The 6,479-nt window shown below is 42.6% G+C and overlaps 1 protein-coding gene across 2 annotated transcripts in view; it reads right to left on the reverse strand.

The window, feature by feature from the left end:
• Positions 1 to 6,479, reverse strand: part of sertad2b (SERTA domain containing 2b) — a 63,949-nt gene that overhangs the window by 16,583 nt on the left and 40,887 nt on the right. The window contains exon 1 of one of the 2 annotated variants that reach the window (XM_037687790.1): positions 5,873 to 6,031. The exons of the other annotated variant lie outside the window; for it this stretch is intronic. The gene's annotated coding sequence lies outside the window, so the exon portion shown is untranslated. Of the gene's footprint in view, positions 1 to 5,872; positions 6,032 to 6,479 lie in introns of those variants that run through there. 2 annotated transcript variants of the gene reach the window in all.

A 6,479-nucleotide genomic window follows, 5' to 3' on the forward strand; every position in this document is an offset into this window, starting at 1 on the left:
ATATATACATATATATATATATACATATACATATATACATATATATATATACATATACATATATACATATACATATATACATATACATATATATACATATACATATATACATATACATATACATACATACATATACATATACATACATATATATACATACACGTACATATATATACATACACATACATATATATACATACACATACATATATATACATACATATATAATATCGAGATATTCATTTCGGTCCTTATCACCCAGCCCTAACGCTCAGTAATGATCCATTTTTATCTGCTTCTACTAGACCCACAAGGCTCACTGTTAGACCCACTCTGATAAGTAACAGACCCACGATCCTCATTATTACACCCATGTTCACTACTGAGCCCAAGACACTTACTATTAACCGCATGGCACTATTTCATCCACGATACTATTAGAGCTAAGAAACTCGACAGTAGATCACTACACCCACTTCCATTTCTATAATTACTCCTATGATGGCATTTCTTGTTTTGCATCAACCTTAAAACAAATTAAAAAAAAACAAATGTACAAAAAAAGAAACTACAGTCAGACAAAGCAGAACTAAATCACTTAAACGTGAAACCATGAAAAAGTCCAAGACAAACGTGACAGCGGTTCTAATCATTCTGAAAATTCTTTTATAAAAGCTGAAAGTAAGAAATTACACTGAAGGTCATTTATTTGAGATTATCTTCTTAAGAACAAGCCAGGTTTTAACTTGATCAATGAGTGTAAATCAGATTATATCAGACTGCAGCACTACTCTGTTAGGCTCAGTCTATTTGCAGAAAACTCATTTAGATACTTTCTCTGGTAACTAGGGCAAGAAAAGGACAAAGTTTCTGGTAAATTTCCTGGGATTTTTTCAGAAAATTACACTGGAAAAAACTGGAATATTTTTGTTGGAATTATCAATAAGAGAATGTCAGGAACTGTATAGTGGCTGTAAACAGGGTGGTTGAATACTTGTTTTGGAGCCTCCATGTTTTGTCACATGGCAAACAGAAGAATGACAAAATGTTGTCCTGTAAATTGTCCATTGTTACTGATCACTGGCTGCTGAGGGGAATGTTTCAGAAAAGATGATGAATCAGAAGAAGCCAATAAAAATCAGTCAAAAATATAAAAACATGAAGACAAAGTAATTTCAGGTTAGATGGAAAAAAAAAAAGATTCTAACGTGGCATTTCCAAGACGGAGGATACTTCCCGAGTTACTTGCAATAGTTTTGACTGGGGCTTAATTTGTAAACCAATCAATGTTGGAACACAAATAGCAGGAGGGCTGCTGGGGGGGTGGGGGTGGGGGTCCTCCCCCCGAAAATTTTTAATAAAGTAGATTTCCTGCATTTTGGTGTATTTTAACGGGTTGTCAAACATCTACGTTTACCTATATTTGTAAACACTCCGTTTCTGTCAAGCACCCCCTGCCCCCACTTGACTGTTCAGAGCCCGACTCTTCTCCGCTGAATTCACTGTCCAACTCCACATGTGAAACCTCCAGGCGCCTCCTCCGTCTGTTCATTGCTGATGCCTGTGAGCTCCTGCCCGCGTACAACTGACTGGTTAGCTCAGCAGTCACCCCCACCACTCTTTTAGGGGCAGAGATTGTTTTAAGGGTACAAGTCGCCTGTTGCGATAAACAATAAACCAATTAATCGCATGATAAATGAAAATGATCGACCTCATTTTCTTTTATTGGCTTTATCGGTTCTTCGTCTCACTCTTTCTACTGAAGACACTGGATGACAAAAGGTTCATCTCCGGTGCTCTTCACTGACCCCTCCTTTTCTCTTTAAAATCTGTTTTAACGTTCCAAAAATGTTAAAAGCAGCTAAGACGAGAAGCTAAGCTAACAGGCTGACCTCGGGAAAAAACCTCCGTCTTGTCGAAGCTCCAAAATTCACAGTCATGCAAAAAGTTGTTTTTCTTTGCAAAAAGAAGCTGAGAACTTGGTTACTGATTTTTTTTATTAAAAGCTTTGTGACAAATGCTATGCTAAAGAGCTCAAACCACACAGAGCGTCCGCCACTTTGAGAACCAAAAAACAGGAAGGAGAGACAGCCCATGTCACAAGGGGCCTCCCTCCCATTTTTCTTAAAGAAACACACTGCTCGCTCCCTCACTATCCATCCTTCAGTTCAAATAGTCTTATACTGTCATCCAGTGGTCAAAAAAGGTACTACACTCAAAACAAATTAACCAACATATCTTCTTAAACTTGGCAATAATTACTAATACAATAGTTGAGAATTTACAATTATGTAAATAATTACTAATTATTGTCAAATTTCAAACAATATTATTTATCGCAATAATTTCTGAGACAATTCATCGCCCAGCAAAATTTGATATTGTGACAGGCCTAGGTAGAAGTGGAAATGGTAAATAGACTGCACTTATACAGTGTTTTTATATCAAGCTACTCAAAGCTCTTTACTACAATCTGTAAGAGACAGCTCGTATGCTCATAGACTGTTGTGTTTAAAAATAAAATAAAAACAGAGTTCCCGGATCCTGTTCCAGCAGGATCTGGCTAAAATTAAGCACAGGTTTTGACCAACAGGTCCAGTATGTTCTGATTACCACCTGCTCGACCAAGAGATGTCTGTCAAAACCAAATAAGTTGGAAACATAAAGATCAAATATAACTGTAGAAATGATCATCATGCATTGCATCATCACATCTCCGTCAGTCTAACTGATAGAATATGAAAGATCTTCATTATTACCTAAAATGAAGAAAGGTTTAAGACGAGGATCATACATCTGGAAATTATGTGCTTTTTCCTGCAGTGACCAGAAAGGCTCACATGATCCAGTCCATTCACAGTCTCTTACGTAACAAAGGAGCTGCTTCCAAAACAAGCGGGGCCTATCTGATAAAAACGTGAGCTCAGGTCGGACAGAACCATTTACTGAAGTCACACCGGCCCTCGACACCTGAAAGGATCAACTTCCTGGTTTTGAATGAATTACAGCGACGGTGACACCTGGATCCAAGTTTTTCTGCAGCTGATTCGTTTACAGAGCTCACTGAAAACTCTCAGCTGTAGAGACAGATAAAAGACAATGAGTGCAAAGGTCAGGGACTAAAGTGAAACTATTTGTACTCACTGATAATGCAGCGCACTGCTCGCGCTCGCTTTATTAGATTTATCCATTGCGTTAGAAGAGTTGTAGAAGCACGCAAAGTATAAATAAATTCAGTTTGACGTGTTTACACTGTAGCGTTTAAAACAACCAGGTGTTCAGGATTTTTAAAGTCTCTCTCGTTTACACATAAACAGATCAGTTTCACAGAAACTCATCATCGGGGTCTGTGTGCATCCAAAAAGGCCATCAGAGCGTCCACACAGTAAATGTCTCCCTGTACAAAGACAAAGGGACGAAGACGAGCAGATTTAGGTCAACACTGCGAAGAAAACAGCTTTGTGATTGTGAGACCAACATGTAAAAGCTCCAGGAATCGGTAGCATTGATCTGTGTGGAGACAGGGAGGACAAAGGTGTCCACTTGCTGACTGCAGCGTGCACACAAACAGTGGACAAACAGCTTATTGCAGGACAAATGCAGTGTAGCACGGTGTGCTGCACACACAGCAGCTTAACACATGCAACAGTTCTGCAAACACACGTCCCTCTTTAAGCTGCCTCTGGTCAACCACCGTCCAAATCATTAAACCAGGAGGGCCACGTACCGACGAGACACGAGCTTTGGTTGGATGTTGCTGGCATCACTGCACCATAAGAGGCGTCGAGCGTAGCGCAGCCAGGTTGATGCATAAAATCTGTCGGACAGCTCCACAGCCGGACGGTCGCACAGGTCTTCCGTCATCATTACATCACGAACTCCAGCTGCAAAGCCAGCTCATCCTTTCACATGCCGACAGTTATCACCTCCGTTAGATATGGGACTACGGCAGGTCGGCCTCAAAGGTCCTTTCAAAAATCACAGCCAGAGGGCAAAGCAGGCCGGGTGTGAGGCGGTTTGTGTCCGAGACTACGTTGTAGTTTGTGGTCAACTCCACATGGCGTTCTTTCCTAAACACCTTCATCCTAAAGTTTGAATCCTGAACAGTCTGATTCTGACCCTAAACACTGACAGCAGAAGAAGTCCACACAGCTGATACAAGACGAACATCCGCCCTGTGGGCTGCTTCCAAGACCAGTTTAAAGTCCTGCCCCCTCCATGGAAACACATGGGACTTTCAGTGAGACCAGCTGTGTTGTATGGTCTGGAGACAGAGACATGGACAAAAAGACAGGAGACAGAAGTTGAACTGGGAGATAAAGTTACAGAAGCCAGACTGAGATGGTTTGGACATGTCCAGAGGAGTGGCAGTGGTTTGGACATGTCCAGAGAAGGGACAGTGGTTTGGACATGTCCAGAGGAGGGACAGTGGTTTGGACATGTTCAGAGAAGGGACAGTGGTTTGGACATGTCCAGAGGAGTGACAGTGGTTTGGACATGTCCAGAGGAGTGACAGTGGTTTGGACATGTCCAGAGAAGGGACAGTGGTTTGGACATGTCCAGAGGAGGGACAGTGTGTATACTGGTAGAAGGATGTTAGAAATGCAGCTGCCAGGAAAAAGACAAAGATGAGATATATGGATGCAGTTAGAGAGGACATGGAGGTAGTTGGAGAGAGGACAGAGTGAGGACAGAGTGAGGTGGAGGAGGACTTCCTGTGGAGACACCTGAAGAGGGAAAAGTTGAAAGAAAAAAAATAATTGGTGTTTGATAAAGTGAAAGTTTGTTCAGGTGTTGTTGGGACTTCATTTGACACAAAGAGCAGATTCTGGTTTCAGCTCCTGTGAAACAGCTTCAGTCCTGAAGAATGGCAGAAGGTGATATAATAATCATAACTATAATAATGTATCTTCTCTAAAGAGTGTCAGACATACTTTATGTACCCAGCTGCAACATGAGCTTTTCTCACTCGTTTTTAACTCGTCAATTAAAATTTAACAGATCAGTCAAGTCTTGTGGGGTCGATTACAAAAATCACATCTTCTGCACTATATATATATATATATATATATATATATATATATATATTCAAGACTTTCAGATGATTTTTCAGATCTTGTTCCTGATTTGGTTTTTATAGAAACGTGACTCTTGACACTAGTCTCCAAATCGTTTTCTCTGATGGCTCCTCCTGAAAACTCAAACATTTGTTTCCATCTTCTTTTTCAACATCACAAATCTCTCGTTTTGCACAAACTCTTCACTCTGGTGTTTTTCTCATTTGGTCTGGAGTCCAGGACAAACTGAGGAACCTCCTGAGGAACCTTCATGACCTCAGGTCTTCATGCCATCATCAGAGATGAGCTCAGGCTGAACAGGTGAGTCTGTCCAGACCGAGTCAGAACCAGGACCTGACCTACATGCTGCTGCTTTTGGGTCAGATAAGGAGGAGGAGGAAGTTCTGTCACTGCTCAGCTGCAAGTTACGAAACAGAGGCCCCTCCAGAACAACAGGAGCAGAAGGTCGAAATCTCTTTACAGCAGCAGCAGATGACAGAACCGGGTTCAGACAGGCAGAACTTCAGTGCCTGATACAGAACTTACACACGTTTAAAGACGAGTTATTAAAACTGCTCTAGTTATATCGGTCCAGAGACAGACTGACAACAGGAGCGACAGAAGAAAAAGTTCAGCAGACTCTCCACCATGAGAAACAACAGTCGTTCACAAACTGAACCAGCAAACAGCGGAGACACACGCTGACAACCCGTCACGAACCGACCAGAACCAGCCCACAGGAGTCACGTCTCAATTATTCATCAGCTCACTTAGCCGCTGCCTTTATTTCTGCTGCTTCAAAAACTGTGTCTCACCACATCCAGGTCCGCCGGGGGTCCAAACACAACCATGAGAGGGTCTTCAACCAGCCCGGTCCACGACGGAAACACGGTCCGAACCAACAGCCCGTGGAAACCGTCGATCCTCCTCCCAGAGACTTTGTCACACAATGGCGCTGATCGGAGGAGAAAACAGGCTGTGGTGCGTTCACTGACCGTGGGATTTATTTACGGGCGCTGATCCGAGGAGAAAACAGGCTGTGGTGCGTTCACTGACCGTGGGATTTATTTACAGGCGCTGATCCGAGGAGAAAACAGGCTGTGGTGCGTTCACTGACCGTGGGATTTATTTACAGGCACTGATCCGAGGAGAAAACAGGCTGTGGTGCGTTCACTGACCGTGGGATTTATTTACAGGCGCTGATTGCAGGAGAAAACAGGCTGTGGTGCGTTCACTGACTGTGGGATTTATTAACAGGCGCTGATCGCAGGAGAAAACAGGCTGCGGTGCGTTCACTGACCGTGGGATTTATTAACAGGCGCTGATCGGAGGAGAAAACAGGCTGCGGTGCGTTCACTGACCGTGGGATTTATTTACAGGCGCTGATCGGAGGAGAAAACAGGCTGCGGTGCGTTCACTGAC

This window comes from Nematolebias whitei, chromosome 1 (assembly GCF_014905685.2).
Source record: "Nematolebias whitei isolate Nwh7 chromosome 1, NemWhi1, whole genome shotgun sequence".
NCBI classification, from domain to species: Eukaryota; Metazoa; Chordata; class Actinopteri; order Cyprinodontiformes; family Rivulidae; genus Nematolebias; species Nematolebias whitei.